The sequence below is a fragment of the Prinia subflava genome (assembly GCF_021018805.1).
Source record: "Prinia subflava isolate CZ2003 ecotype Zambia chromosome W unlocalized genomic scaffold, Cam_Psub_1.2 scaffold_50_NEW, whole genome shotgun sequence".
Classification (NCBI taxonomy): domain Eukaryota; kingdom Metazoa; phylum Chordata; class Aves; order Passeriformes; family Cisticolidae; genus Prinia; species Prinia subflava.
In genome coordinates this window covers 224,825-241,027 of record NW_026960617.1, presented here as the reverse complement: position 1 = coordinate 241,027, position 16,203 = coordinate 224,825, and the positions used below count along the sequence as shown (strand labels likewise).

Genomic DNA, 16,203 nt, shown 5'->3' with positions numbered 1-16,203 from the left:
TCCTCTCAGCGCAAGCTTAAGCCTTAACTCCGGTTTTCTTCACCAGGAGGGGAGAGAAGAAAGAAACTGAGGCAGTAGTTGAAGGGGTGGGGAAGGGGAGAGAGTCACCCAGGGGAGACTCAGTTGTGCCCGCTGCTGCTAGGCGAGGGAAGGCGGAGGGAACCACTCCAGCTGTAGCAGAGCTAGGAAAGGGAGCGGCAGGGAGCAGCACAGTAACGGCGGCGGAAGCGACGCTAGTTGAGTGAGTAAGAAAGGGGAAGTTGTTGGTGTTTGGCGCCGGTGGAGGGAGTAATTCCTGCAGCAGCACTTCCGGTCGGCATTTTGTTCTGAGGGAGCGAGACACACACAGAGGATCCTTTCCTTTCCTTTTCTTTCCCCCTCTCCTCCTCTTCTTCTTCCTCTTCCCGCCCCCTCCCCCCGTCCCCCCGGTACCGGCTCACGGCTTACTCCGCTCAGGCCATTCCCTCCCCCATCCTCCTGCACTCGCATGTACAGAAGGAGCAGCGGCCCCTTGGCAGCTGCCCTGCCCTCCCCTCCCCCCACCCCTACCCCGCGGCTTGGAATGTGTCTCGGAACCGGTTTGGTTCGGCCTGTGTTGATGCTGTGAAGCAGGCTCAAGGAAAAAGGAATTTGTCTTGGCCGCTCACCCCCTGGCTCTACATGTTCGCTGCACTGAGGAGGAGACGGAAGAGGAGACAACCCCCCTCCCGGCCCGGATTATTGTTGTTATATTATCTCCCATCCTCCTCCTGCTCCGCGGTGGCGGCGGCCGCGGCCTAGCAGCAGCGACAGCTCCTCTGAGGAGGGAGGGGGCGGATTTCTCTCCCCCTCTCTCGGATTCTCGTCGGATTCGAACGCCGATTTGCTCAGGTAATCCCCCTTCATCTCCCCTTCCTCTCTCTACCCTCTCTAGCAGCGGGCCGGGTCTCCCGGCCCAGCACTGCCGGGAGCAAAGGGGATTACGTGCTATCCGGGATAGAGGGGAATAAGTGGTGACCGGAGGTGTTTATTTAGCAGCCCCCCCCTTCCTGCTCGGTCGGCTCTAGGGGAGGAGATTAGTTCTTTCCGGGCTACCGGGAAGCCCAGGCCCGGCGGAGGGCGCAGGCCGGTCGGCCAGCACATTTACTCTAGTTCGGGGATTAGAAAGACGAAGCGGTTTCTCAGTCAACAGGCCTCAATCTGGAGAGGATCAGGAGGAGGAGGAAACAATACAATTAGCCGCAAATGTGCACTGATCCTTTGCCATATTTACAACTTCTGAAGTCGGGAGCGAAGTGGAGGAGTAGGGAAAGAGAGGCAATGTAAATACCCAGGAACAAAAATACCAGCTCTCTTTGCTATTACCTTCTCTTTTTAACCAACTCTGTTCTGAACATTCAAAACTTCGAAGGCACATGAATTTATAATGTAGAGGTTTAATTTCTACATAATATAGCAATTGATTAGCGTGTTAATCACTGACTATTTATAGCATATAACTAGTGCTTGTGGCATGATTGACACAACACGGATGCCCGCAGACCTAGAAAATACAGATAGACAAGCATATTGTGTCAGGTACTCCCCACATTCTCCATGTGCATGTGCTGTATGTATTACAGGAACATGTATTAAATGCAGATGAAATACTATTTTATACTCTTAACAAACAGAAAATGGGAGAGGGGTCATGTGTCGAGTGCTATGTTTATGACGTTTCAGGGGTCAAGGTGAAGATGAAGTCTTAGCCTAAGTATTTGAGAATCAGTAGTACATTTAAGTGAAAAGTGAGGAACGTTTAAAAAGTGTCATCATTTCTTATCGGGCTAAATTCCTTTGAGATCCTGAGGTCGTTATTGGCTGTGTCCATAGTGTTTAAGTATGTAATTGTCATTTTAACAGGTCAAATGTGTTTTGTAAATTATGATTAAGTGTCAGCTCTTTATTTATAAATGGTAGCTAATTTAGAGTAAGGTAAATCTTGGACTTACTGTGTGGTAGAGTTCAGAGTGTTATTAAAAGTTGAGGTAGATTTGAAATAAACACCCTGTAAACTAATAAAAATACTCATACAAAAATGACATAATTGAGGGAAATTTTAGGATACCAAGTGTCATGTAGAAAAGAAATTTGTAAATGGCAAACTAGTATCAACATTACAGAATTTGTCCATTTTTCAGTAGGGTTTTTTTTGTTGTTGTTGTTTAGATAGATCTTGTAATAAGGGGTAATGAATTTCTGGTATATTGTGTTTAGAGTCTTATGAACTCTGCTATCCTGCCTTTGAGTGCCCTGATACTTGTTTAAAAGGGTGAAGTCAATATAGCTGTCACGTAGACGGTGTGTTTTTAATGCTGTAAATCCATGTACTACTCACTACCGTGTCCGTGATTTGTATTGGTCAGGGAGCAGTTCGAATTTTAAAAAGCCTGAAGATCCTGCTGAGCCCAAATCCCTCCCTTCCTCCCTCCCTTCCTCCCCTCCCCCCACTGATCTCCCATTCCTGTCTGTGCTGCCTGGTCCTGTTGAACACTGTTTGCAACAGGGCCTCAGGCTTATTTGTGTGGAGAGGAACCATTTACACTTTGAAAAAGCAGCTTTTTAATTTTAAACTTTGTGAATTGCAGAGGGAGCCTTTAGTCTCTAACTGCCTCTATCTCTGTGTGTAGCCGCATTGCTGTTTTCTTTTGGTCCGTGGCATGTATAGAGGCCAAGTGTAACTGCTTTACAAGAAAGTAGTTGTAGTTCTTGGGTAGTTTGATCATCAAGAAGGGACATGAGCTCATTTGTTTCTTTTGTCCACCCTTCATTTTAATAAAAATGGGTTAGCTAAGCTATTTGAACTTTTCTGACTTATTTAAGGAGGTTTGTTTTAAATATATATAAGAGCAGGAAATAAACTACTGTAGTTATGCAGTTCCTGTCAAGTTTATCTTGCCTGGGTTGTGTTTATGATGTGCTCTTTTCTTAAATCAGAAAACATGCACTTTTCTGGTATGAAAAATAGGTGTATTTATAGAGGGAAACTTAAGATGATGCTTACTGTAATGGGGTTTTTTTGTTTGTTTTTGTTTTATTTGTTCTGAGATATGGTTAATCCTGAATTAGTTGCACCATCACAGTATATGTAGTTGTAATTTTTTTGTCATAAAAATATATTTAGCATGCAGAAATACTTAATGTGGAAATGTTTATAAGATTACTTTTTGTTTAGATCATATTTTTAGCACATTTAAAGAGTGTGTGTGTATTGGAAGCAAGAGCCGTCACTTTCATACTCCTTTTGCCCTAGTGTTTTTTGTGCTTTTGACTACCCTGTACAGTTTGAATGTTTCCCGTGTACAGATTTTATTTCTTTACTTTTTAAAAACTTTCTTTTGAAGCTGTTTTTATACTTCTTTTTTAAAAATCATTTTTTAACATTTTGATTTCAGAGAAACAGAACAGCATTAGAGAAGCAAAATTATACCTCTAAATAACTAAAAAAGTAAACATTGAAAAACTTTTTTCCATATGAAACTAAGTTGGGGAAAAATTACAGAAAAAAATTATTATTTTTAGTATGTGTATCAGTTGATTCTAAGTGGTTTTCCTATTGGAGATCTCAAAATTCTTTAAATGGTTAGATATTTTCTTTTTCAGATTATTTGTCTTGATTTGAAGCACTTTATTCCTTGAAGGCGTGTGTATGTGTAGACAGGCAATGCATTTTACAGGAGCAGTTAAAAATGCTGGGCTGCAGTCAGGGACTGATAAGGAAACAGCAGACTAAAATTGCAGAAACACTTAATCCAGCTCCCTTCCCCATACACTAGGCTTTTAACTACATTACTGTATTTCCCCCTTACCCTTCTGGTTCCAATTCAATGCTTCATACAGTGCATGGGAAATCATAGCTGACTGGTATACTGTTATAACCCACTTGATATATTTGGTTTTCTTCGTAATTGTGCAGCCTACTGCTTTACCTGCTGTATACCATCCAAATAGTTCATGAGTGCTGAAGTGTTTCAATCTATGAATTTGTAGGAATTATCTCAAAATACATATCTGTACTTTACAAATATTGGAATTTTTTTTGCACATCTGCTAAATATTTTCATTTTACAGATGGAAGACTGAAGCTGAGTCAAATAGCAAGTTAACATAAGATTTATAAGCAATTTTCAATTTGATATGCTTTATTCTTGAGATTTGTAGAGTTACTTTACAGCACTTAGGAAGTTCATAGCATTGTTTTCTTTGACTTTGTGGTTGTGAATGCCCTGCATATCAGCATATCAAGCTCATTGTTTCTCATGGTGGATTCCTAAGAAGTAGAGAAGGGGTTTTTGCCAGTGGCCTTAAAACATCTATTCAGTTTCAGCTGTCTTGATCATGCCAAGAGCTGGACAAGAATAGATTTTCTGTCCTGAAAAATTAAAAAGAATCATCTTCCATATTGTGAAGAACCCAAAATTTCTTTAAGTTTATCAGTAAGAACAGAGACAAGAACTAGATAGTGACCCAAATCCCACAAGTAATTAATGTGTCTGCAATATTGAAAGCAATTAATTTCCAGCAGGAACTAGCAACCCTGGAGAGTATCCTAAGCATTGGTTATTGGCTGTTAGGAAAAGAACTCTGCCTCTTAAATAATTGTTGTAGTTGGTGTAAACTGGTTGAATGGAAACTTCTGCAGCCTAGTGGTCAGACCATTTCATTCTGATGTCAGTTTGTTGTCCAGCTGCTGTATGGCTCTGTTAGGAAAGCAAGACTGTTCACAGGTATAGTAAGCATGTTCCTAACCAGAACATCGCTTTTGGGACATAGGAAGTTCAGGTTCAAATGCCTGATCTGTATCAGAGAAGTTGTTGAGCTTTTCTTCTACCATCTGTCTTTTTATGTTCTAATCATGCACTCCAGGCATGACCCAGAGGCTGTGGGTATATTATGGAACAGGTAAGATTTTTATTTCTTTCTTTCCTTGTGATAGAATTTTTTTTAAGAAGAGTTATTTTTTTTACAAATTGTCAGTTTCCAGCAAAAGTTCTCTTGGATAGGAAACTTTTTAAAATTGATTTGATCTATTAACCATTTTATTCAATTTCCTTAGTAAAAAAATGTAGTGTCCCAAAGAAAGCATCTTTTTTGTGTAACTCTGATTTGTTTAATGATATATATGTCATGTGCCATATATGAGGCAGGGATCCTGTGAATAGTAAAAACAATATATGATTATTGAATGATTGACTTATAATGCACAAGTGACTGAACTGTAGGCGTAAGTAACCATAATTTTCACATTTCTTAATACTTGAGTGCTTGATTTTATAGTTCTGACCTTTTTTTCTATCTTTTTAAAAATAATGTAATTTATCAAGCTTCTTGAATATAAACACATCTGTGATAGGGGTTACACTATCTCTCATGTTGGAGCTAACAATCTCTCCTCTGTGTTGACCAGGCACCCAGAGAGGATTAGGTAATGAGTACTTTGTTTTTGAAATTTTATTTTCAGATCTTAGGTTTTGATAGAGGCTGTTCCACTGTCTTGTATGTTATTTTCCATTCAATTACGTTCCTTCCTCTTTTTCTCCAGATATGCTTTCTGGATATTAATGATAGGGGGTGTTGTGGTTTAAGCCCAGCTGGAAACTAAGACCCACGAAGCTGCTTCCCTCCCCCCACCCCTTTGGGTGAGAGAGACAAAAGGCAGAAATTCTGAGTTAAGGACAATTTACTGGAAACAGCAATGAGATAAGAAAATGAACAGTGACAGCAACAATATTAATAAAAAAGTATACAAAAAGAGGGTGATTTACATCCAGAAAATGCTCACCAAGCCTGAGCTGACCACACACCCCTCGAGACAAAGAACAAAATTGCCCCCAGACCTTCTGCACGCATGTTTTTCCCCCAAGCCTGAGACAATGAAAAACAATGGCTGACAAACCCTCTGGTTGGGACCAGCATTACCCCACCGCTCCATTCGCTGCTCAATTCCCTTTTTCTTTCCCCGAAGTCACGCCCCCTTCTTGGAAGTAATTCCTTCTGCCCCCTAGCAATGATGTGCATGGTATAAAATAACAGCCTAGACATACCCACGTGGCTCCAGGCTTCACCAGTCCTTGGCCAAAACTAGGATGGGGAAAATTTAGAGATCCCTCATTGGATGCTGCATATAGTAGCTACCTAAGTGTAGAAAAAATAAGTTGAAACATGCTTTTTGCAGTCTATAAGCTGGGAAAATTTTGATAAGACTCTAATAAGACTGTGGTGAGAACTCATGGGACAGTGCCTTCTGCAGATCTAAAATCAGTTTAACTTGGATTTTAAATTTTTTTTCCTGAAGAAAAAATTTAAAATTTGCTTTATGATTTGTCTGTTAAACTCCTAGTTCAAACTGAGACTGTTATTTTTTTGTGGGTTTTTTTTTGTGGGTTTTTTTGTTGTTTTTTTTTTACTTCAGTACATGCTAGAATTTTTTTTTTTTTTAATAAAAGGAAATAATTCTTTTTTTTTTCTACTAGTATTCCCAGTGATGATTTGTTGTTCCTGGCAGGTTCCTTAAAAACTGTTATAGAGGCATAATCTGTAATACAGAAAAACTTATAGAAGAGACCTTCATGACCATCTCATCCCAATCCCCCTGCCATGGGCAGGGATACCTTCCACTAAACTAGGTTTCTCCAAGCCCCATCCAACCTGGCCTTGAACACTTCCAGGGATGGGGCAGCCACAGCTTCTCTGGGCAACCTGTGCCAGTGTATCACCACTCCAATAACGAAGAATTTCTTCCCAATATCCCATCTAAACCGCTTTGAGTTTGAAGCCATTCCCCCTTGTGCTGTCACTCCATCCCTTTGTAAATAGTCCCTCTCCAACTTTCTTGTAGTCTCCCTTCAGGTACTGGAAGGTGCTCTAAGGTCTCCCCAGAGCCTTCTTTTCTCCAGGCTGAACAGCCCCAGCTCTCTCAGTCTATCTTCATAGGAGAGGTGCTCCAGCCCTCTGGGCATCTTCATGGCTGCCCTCTGGACTCACTCCAACAGGTCTGTGTCCTTATTTGGGGGCCTCAGACTGGAAGCAGTATTCCAGGTACAGTCTTATGAGAGTGGAGTAGAGGGGCAGAATCATGGAATCATTTAGGTTAGAAAAGACCTCTAAGATCATCAAGTCCAACCGTTAACCCATCACTGCCAGGTCCACCACTAAACCATGTCTCTAAGCATCACATCTATACCTCTTAAAAATCCCTCCAGGGATGGTGACTCTACCACTGCCCTGGGCAGCCTTTTCCAGTGCTTGATAACACTTTCTGTGAAGAATATTTTTCCAAATATCCAGTCTAAACCTTCCCTAGACCAACTTGAGGCCATTTCCTCTTGTCCTATTGCTTGTTCCCTGGGAGAAGAGCCCAACCCCCACCTGGCTCCACCTTCCTTTCAGGGAGTTGTAGAGAGTAAGAAGGTCCCCCCTGAGCCTCCTTTTCTCCAGGCTGAGCCCCCTCAGCTCCCTCAGCCACTTCTTGGTGCTCCAGACCCAGCTCCATTGCCCTTCTGTGGACTCACTCCAGCACTTCAATGTCTTTCTTGCAGTGAGGGGCCCAGAACTGGACACAGCACTCGAGCTGTGGCCTCACCAGTGCCAAGTACAGAGGGACAATCAATCACTGCCCTGGTCCTGCTGGTCACACCATTTCTGATCCAAGCCAGGATGCCATTGGCCTTCTTGCCCACCTGGGCACATGCTGGGTCATGTTCAGCTGCTGTCGTTCAGCACCGCCAGGTCCTTTTCCTTGTGGGCAGTTTTCCAGCCGCTCTGCCCCAGCCTGGAGCTGTATGGGGTTCTTGTGACCCAAGGGCAGGACATGGCACTTGGCCTTGTTGAACCTCATACAATTGGCCTTGTCTCATTGTTCCAGCCTTTCCAGATCCCTCTGCAGAGCCTTCCTATCCTCTAGCAAATTCACACCTGGGGATTATGCTTTCCCTTTTCCAGTCAGTGGGAACTTCACTGGACTGAGATGACTTCTCAAATAGGATGGATAGTGACTTAGCCACTTTCTTTGCCAGTTCCGTCAGGACCCTTGGATGTATCTCATCAGGTCTGATGGACTTGTGCATCTTGAGGTTCCTTAGGTGGTCTTGAACCTGATCTTCTCCTACAGTGGGGTGGTTCTTCATTCTCCCAGTCCCTGACCTTTTGCAACTCAGGCAATGCGGCTGGAGTACTTGCTGGTGAAAACTGAGGCAAAAAAGTCATTGAGTACCTCAGCCTTTTACATATTCTGGGTAAGCAGGTGTCCTGTTTCCTTCTGGAAAGGGCCCATATTTCTGTAGTCTTCGTTTTATCACCAATGTACCTTTAGAAGCTTTTCTTGTTGCCCTTGATGTCCCTGGCCAGGTTTAATTCTCTCAGGGCTTTGGCTCTTCTAACCTGATCCCTGGATGCTCAGACAATCTCTCTGTCTTCCTCCCAGGCTACTTGTCCCTGTTTCAACCCTATGTCAGCTTCCTTTTTGTGTTTGAGTTTGTCCAGGAGCCCCTTGTTCATCCATGCAGGTGTCTCCTGGCATTTTTGCCCGATTTCTTCTTCATAGCTGTGCATCACTGCAGAGCTTAGAAGAGGTGATCCTTGAATAACAACCAGCTTTCTTGGGCCCCTCTTCCCTCTGGGGCTCTGTCCCATGGACCTCTACCAAGGAGATCCCTGAAGAGGCCAAAGTCTGCTTTCCTGAAATCTAGGGCAGTGAGCTTGTTGTGTGCCCTCCTTCCTGCTCTAAGGATCTTGAACCCTACCATTGAGCTTCACATGCCCCACCAGCCCCTCCTTGTTGTCGAGAACAAGGTCCAGCATAGCACCTCTCCTTGTTGGCTCCCCTGTCACTTGGTGGAGGAAATTGTCATCAACACATTCCTGGAACCTCCTGGATTGCCTGTGCCCTGCTGTGTTGTCCCTCCAGCAGATGTTGGGGTGATTGAAGTCTCCCATGATCACCAGTGCTTCTGAATATGAGACTGCTCCTGTCTGTCTGTAGAGGGCCTCATTGGCTCAGTCCTTCTGGTCAGGTGGCCTGTAGCAGACCCCCACTATAAAATCACCTGTCCCTGTCCTCCCTTTAATCCTGACCCATAAGCTCTCGGTCAGCTCCTCATCCATCTTCAGGCAGAGCTCCATGCATTCTAGGTGGTCATTGACATAGAGGGCAACACTGCCTCCGTGTCTTCCCTGTCCATTCTTCCTGACACAGGCTAAAGAGCCTGTATCCTTCCATTCCAGCACTCCAGTCATAGGAGTCATCCCACCATGTTTTCATGATGCCAGTAAGATAGTAGATACGTGCACATCTCTCATTTCTCCTGTTTATTCCCCATGCTGCGTGTGTTTGCATAGAGACGTTTAAGTTGGGCCCCTGATGAAGCTGGCTTACTGGCTGGAGTGCCTGGAATTCCTTGGTGTTGTCCTTCAGCTGCTCTCCTGCTGACCTGAGATCCATCTCCAGGCTCTAGGCATCTCTTGCTGGCGTTGAACTGGTATGAGTGGGATGGATTGAGGTTCCCCTCAATGTAGTTTAATTTTAAAAGTGCCCCTATAGAAATAGCATCAAATATCAGAGGTTTAATTTGCTGTACAGGACTTAGAGGTTTAGTTATGACATTTACCTTGATAGGAAGAATTCAGTTTAATTTCATGTACATGGTTATGACATAAATATTCTCTAAATCAAGTTGTGTACAGGTTCATTAGTGAAGTTGTTTCTCAAATAATGCTTTGAAATCACTTCTGTGAATGTATTCCCTTTAGTATGTTTAAATAGGTATAATTTCTTGAAACTGCTCTACATCAACATATTTGCTTCCTGAAATAAGTTAGAATTTCAGTTGGACTTGCAATAAATTTTTCCCAAAATCTTCGGGTATTAAAATATGATTAAATATTTATTCACTGTAATCTATTATAATTGGTGCACACAAGACTATTTAAGAAGCATTTATTTCTTTTAATAATATATAATAATTTTGTAGAATTTATTTACTTTATGAAGACCAGTAATAGTTTTATTAATTGTGTCATAGTTGCTTAGCATTGCTCTTGTGGTTGATTATGATAAAACCCAAATTGTTGTTAAATATTTATGAATCTTTGTGAGTTAAAGATGTTTTTTTTTTTGGGGAGTGGAATGGGTTGCAGCCCGGCGTGCTCATTGCAAAGATGTAGTAGTAGACTTGCACTTGTGTTTTGTTGGCAGGAACTTTCTGCATTCTGAACACAATGTAACAAATTCAGTGCTCATGTAGCTTACATATTCCTCAGTGGTATGTTAATGTAGATGTAAATTACCTTCGGATAATGTGAGAGAATTTTTATAATTACCTGTGTGTCTTGGTTTGGAAAGACAGCTATCTGTCAGGGAAAACTGGAGTTTCCCTTGGAATGGAGAATGTAAAACCCCCTCCCTCCAAATTATTACTATTTTGCAATTAGGAGCTTTCAGGCAAAAATATGGGAATAGAAGTCATAGTTCTTTACTAGGAATAATAAAAATGCAAATGTAGTAATAAAAAAAAACCTAAAAAAAACAAGCAAGCAAACAAACAAAAGTCCTAGAAAACCCTGACAGAGACAGGAATATGACCTGGCACCCTGTCAGCCAGGGTGTTGGAAGCAATCCAAATAAGTCCTCCTGGAGTGACAGATGTGGTTCTGTTGGAGTAGAGAGATACTGCAGTAGTGGTGAGATGAGTCTGGTCTTCCTCTGAGAATCCAGTGGAAAAGAGGATGCTTGGTGTTCTTACATCTCAGTTTTTGTCTTGGTAGGAACGGTTGGCTCCCCCCCCACTGGGTAGAGCATCTCACAATGGGATGATGTAAAGTGTCACGTCATTAATGAGCCTTAATGGCCCATTAACAGAAGATATTCCCCCTATGGTGGACAGTGGTGGAAGAGATAAGAAACACTGCCCCACCTGGTCTTCATAGCTGGCCTATTATTAGAAGGCATGGGCCCCCCTCCCCCCTGGAGTTACAAGAGATAAAGGAAAAAAAACAAACGTCTCCCCTACTGGTTTCAACAGATGAAATTGAATACAGATTTTTTTTGGTTACATAACCCAAGACACTGTGTGAAAGGCATATAGATACTTTTAGACTGAAAAGGACAGAACTATGTTTGAAAACTTGCTTTAAGATCCTTTAGAAATAAGAATCACCTACTCAACAGCCCATGTCTTAGATGTGGAAAAGGATGTTTGCTGTCAGTAAACATTGAGAATAATTAACATTGGATGGAGCTCAAGTTATTTGTAACATGAGCCTGGAAAACAAATGTAAATGAATATTTATATCCAAGACAAATTTATACTAACAGCATTACTCTATATAGTACTAAATTGCTATTTCGCATTATCCAATATTATCGTGTGCCAAAGCATGCAGTCATGTCAAATGTACGGTCTGTGAAGGCCACTTGTGGTTTTGCAGGCTTTAATTTATGGTTTCCTGTGGCAACTGTTAAAGACAGAAAAAAAGGGTTATGAATTGAGAATTGTCCCTGGATCATGTCCTGTGAGTTTAATGTGAAGAGTTTAATTTTTTGAGAAGAGAAACAGCCTGTTCTCCCAGGAACAGATCTTTTCCTTGATACTCTCCTCTCAGTTGTGTGTTTTATCACAGAGGTTGATGGTAAGTTAAGATATTACTCTACTGGAAAACAGGAAAGGAACTTGATAGTTTGAAAGCCTGGGTGAATAGCTAGCAAAAGATAGTATCCCTAGCTGTGTAGGTGCCTCAGTGTCAAATGAAAAAAAGAAAGATGGGGAACTGAGAACTAGCTACTCTTTATTTCTACTTGAGTGTACATGTTAATCTTGATGCAAGTTTAAGGTAGTTGAGGCTCACTCAATTTCAGCCATTTCTGGTTTCTGTTTAAATGGCATGTGAATGAAGCTAGAAGAGTATCATGCTTCATTTTTAATGCTTCTGTATTGCTGGAAGATTCCCATAAATGTGTAGTCTCTTGGACTCCTTTGTACTAAAGTAATTTCCAGTTTGGATAAAAAGAAAATTGATTCTATACTTCTACAATAGCAAAGCTACAGAGAACTGAGAATCTTTTCCAAAAGTAGCCTGTGACTTGTAAAATTATGTTAATGTTTCCCACTAGAAAGATTGAGCTATCTCTCTAAAAGGTGGATGTATATCACTTGCATCCCAGGGAAGACTGCAAAGATCAACTTTAGTTTTCCCTTGCAGATGATGCTCTACATATATATAGAAATGCTGTGCTCCATATCTTACTTTGTACACACTTATTTTCATTTGTCAGTGAGTGATGGTAGACAAACAACTATAACTGTATTTTTCTCATAACAGGATGAACTGAAATACATAATACTTATTTTGGGATATTTTTAAATGTTTAATTTTTAAGTAATTAAAAGATATAGTGATGATAATCCCATTTCAATGGGGTTTTTATGTTTTTAAAATATATGTAAAACTCTGTGACATTTAAAATGTTACTTAATCTGCATTTTAAAATCCATCCCCTTGCTAGAAAAAATGGATACTTCATTGCAAATTGTTGCAATTCAACAAATTATGAAACTAAAGTGCTCAACATGCAGTTGTGTAAATTCTATTAAAACTATAAAAATAAACATTACTGAGTAATCTAGTCTTCAGTTTGTTTATTTGATTTATCTGCATGGTCAGTTGTGGCTGTCCATGTATCTGTAGCATATGGCCCATAGTTCACATTTGCCTTAGCAACAGCTGGGATAGTAGTGCTGTCTAAATACTGTAGTAGTAAGCTTTGTATTAAAGCCTCAGAGAAATTGAAGGGTATAATTAGCCTTTTCTTTCACAGTAGTGAACTTTAGATCCTTAAGAAAAGAAGCTAGTAGTCGTTTACAGTCAAATGCCTGGAGAATAAAGTACATAGAAGGTAAGCAGACTATCTGTAGATTTGATACAGCAATGGAAGGATTCAGTGTGGATTGTTGTGGTGTGATCCTGTGAGGACCAACTTTACGGAGCAGTTCTTGGGCCTTCTCCAAATGCCCATAACATAGCTTTGCAGTTCAGTCAGTAACTTGGAACTGTGTGGCCTAAGACTTGCTTCTTCTTTATTTTAACATATCAGTTTAGAATTGAGATGTATTTATAGGATGCATGTGGGTTTTAATAATAAAATATCTGCAACTCATACAAATAAACAAAAATCACAAATATGGAAATGCAGTTTTTGTGTTTTAGTCACTAATTGATGACCAACTTTCTCACATTGGAAGGTGTGACTTACTCTTATAAATAATGAAAAAATATTTGTTGTATATTAATGAATAGCAAAGTAGTAGCAGTGCATTTATCCTCTCAGATTTTACCAGTTGCTTATTCAAGGAAGTAATTTTAAGACAACTTTTTTCTTTTACTATGTAGTTTGTTGCCATATTTTTTTTTGTCAACCTCATTATCTCCTTGCTTTTGTGACAGCTTATATATTTGATATAATTTTGATATGCTTTCCAAAAAAGACATCTGAACACTTTAGCAACTGAAGTTAGAAACAGATTTAACTAAACTAAAATAAGCTGTTCTTACAATGAGACTTATATTTTTGCATTTCTTTGATGTTATTTTTAATATTCTACTTAAATAAAATTTTTTTAAATCCTTTTTCATTAGTAAAGTCTTACTCGTGTCTCCCCCTCCCTCCTCATTTTCAAAATTGGCTGTTTAATCACTAACTCATATAAGGCAATGAAGAAGCCACATCATGAGAGACCTCTCTGGAGGGGGCGGGGGAATTACATTCTTGTTCTGTTTTACTTTGGAGCATTGACAGAAGAGGTTGTTTGGGTGGAGTATAAATCAGGCTGTCTTTCTCTGGTTTGTGTGTTATAATAGATTAGCAAATGAGAGCTTTGCAAGTGTGTGATGTGAACAGGATGGAAGACTTTAGTCACTTTTTTACCTTGCAAAATATGAACAGACATATTTCAGCTTAGATGAGGTGGGCAAGTTTGTGGGAGAAAACTTGATTTCTGAGGAGGCATGTTTGATGATTTGCAATAATTCCAGTTTGTTTTATGGTATTGCATTTTTTAAAAAATTAAAAATATTTTAAAATTATTTAGAATACCAACTTTCAAAGTCTGTTACTAATATAGGTCTTGAGAAATGCCTTAGCTGATTGGAAGATATTAACAAATATGATGATTAGAGGGATAGAGCCCTTCTCCTATGAAGACAGGATGAGAGTGTTGGGGCTGTTCAGCCTGGAGAAGGCTCCTAGGAGAACTTAGAGCACCTTCCAGTGCCTGAAGGGGGCTGAAAAGAAAGCTGTCAAGGGACTCTTTACAACGGCATTGAGTGACAAGACAAGGGAGAATGGTTTTATACTGAAAGAGCAGAGGTTTTGATTAGATATTAGGAAGAAATCCTTGGCTGTGAGGGTGGTGAGGCCCTGGCACAGGTTGCCCAGAGAAGCTGTGGCCGCCCCATCCCTGGAAGTGTTCAAGGCCAGGTTGGATGGGGCTTGGAGCAACCTGGTCTAGTGGAAGGTGTCCCTGCCCATAGCAGAGGAATTGGGATGAGATGGTCTTGAAGGTCCCTTCCAACCCAAACCATTCTATTATGCTATGAAGGTTTAGTATAATAGAACAGATAGGATAGCTTTGCAAGGATCTCTTTGTTTCACTGCATCTCTTATTTCCTTGGATTTTGGGGAAGTATGGAGCTGGGTTTGTTTAGTCTGGAGAAAAGGAGGCTCAGGGGGGACCTCATTACTCTCTACAACTCACTGACAGGAGTTTGTACTGAGGTGGTACTGGTATCTTCTGCCAAGCCTACAGTGAGAGGATCAGAGGAAGTGGCCTTAAGCTGAGACAGGGAAGATTCAGATTAGATATCAGAACAATGTTTTCCCTGTTAGGGTGTTCAGGCATTGGAATAGGTTGCCCAGGCAGGTGATGGAGTCACCATCCCTGGAGGTGTTTTAGAGGCATCTGGATCTGGCACTGAGTGATGTAGTTTAGCGGTTACAGTGGTAGTGTTGGGTAGGCAGTTGGACTTGATCTTACAGGTCTCTACCAACCTTGATGTTTCTACGATTCTATCATTAGCATTTATGAATATGTTGTCTTGTTTGCTTACTTGTGTTTACTTATAGTAATAATGTAAATAGTGTGAACCTTCTCTCTGTGGGATGTTTTGTATGGTTTTCAATGATATTCTACTGCACAGCAAAATAAAAACAATGCATGGCCTCTCTAGATGAAATTTCCAGAAAAGTTATGTCAGAAAAAATATTTAGATTGACATTTGAAAACAACATAGTGATATTGATGGAAGAAAATACATTCTAATTTAAGGTCTAGCACACTTTGATTTTAACTAGTGTGTAATTTTAGAAATATTTTAATGGCGTAAAGCTGAAATGCCTTAGTTCTGTTATTTTAAAAAAAGGCTGTTTAAATGTAAACATTTTCTAAGCTATGTCCACTTTGACAATTGACAGTTTTCAGTGAAACTTTCTCATTAAAAAAATTCTCATTCACTTTAATGAACATCTATCTGAGGGTGAGGATCTACATAAATCCTTTCTCTCTAGCCATTAATGGTGAGGGAAGTGGAATTTTCACCAGTGTCTTTCCCTTGTACCTTACATATAAAGGGCCTTATGTGCTATAATGTAATTTGAATAACGTTCTTAAATTTCTGCCTATCAAATGATTTTTCTTTTGTACATATATAAGATAGTAGCCATTAGATCTCTTACAAATCTTGCATGTGCTTGTCTTACCTGTTATTTTATAGCTCCTATCCCAGTCCACTTAAGAAAGCCTTAGACAACTTTGATCTCATGGATTATTTTAAATTTTGGTAAATAAGCAGGTATACTTAGGAGATGGCTAGGACTTGAGGAGGTTCAGTCATCATGGCTCTAATGTGGATTTTTTTGGATATCCCTTTAGCAAACAGAAATTCTCTGTTTACCAGATGTGAATTTAGAAAATGCAAGACAGAGGGTTAAGATGCTAATAGTTCAGTTTGTCACCTCTCATCCATAACCCTATCTACTGTGCTTATTTTCTAAGGTTTGTATGATGGCAGCGGTCACATGATTGTACAGCTTCCTATCTTCAAGACTTCTACCCCTAAATTTCCTTAAGCTTAAAAAAAATAGTATATGTACAGTGATTATATCAAGGCCAGCTAGGGAAATTATGGCAGTCAGCA

General features: G+C 40.4%; 1 protein-coding gene across 4 annotated transcripts in view; it reads left to right on the top strand.

Annotated features, from left to right (window-relative positions):
* Positions 1–556: 556 nt before the first annotated feature.
* Positions 557–16,203, top strand: part of LOC134565270 (nipped-B-like protein) — a 176,912-nt gene continuing 161,265 nt past the window's right edge. For 2 of the 4 annotated variants that reach the window (XM_063424781.1, XM_063424779.1), the window contains exon 1: positions 559–870. The gene's annotated coding sequence lies outside the window, so the exon portion shown is untranslated. Of the gene's footprint in view, positions 871–16,203 lie in introns of all 4 variants that reach the window. The other 2 variants (XM_063424782.1, XM_063424783.1) reach the window with 2 other exon arrangements.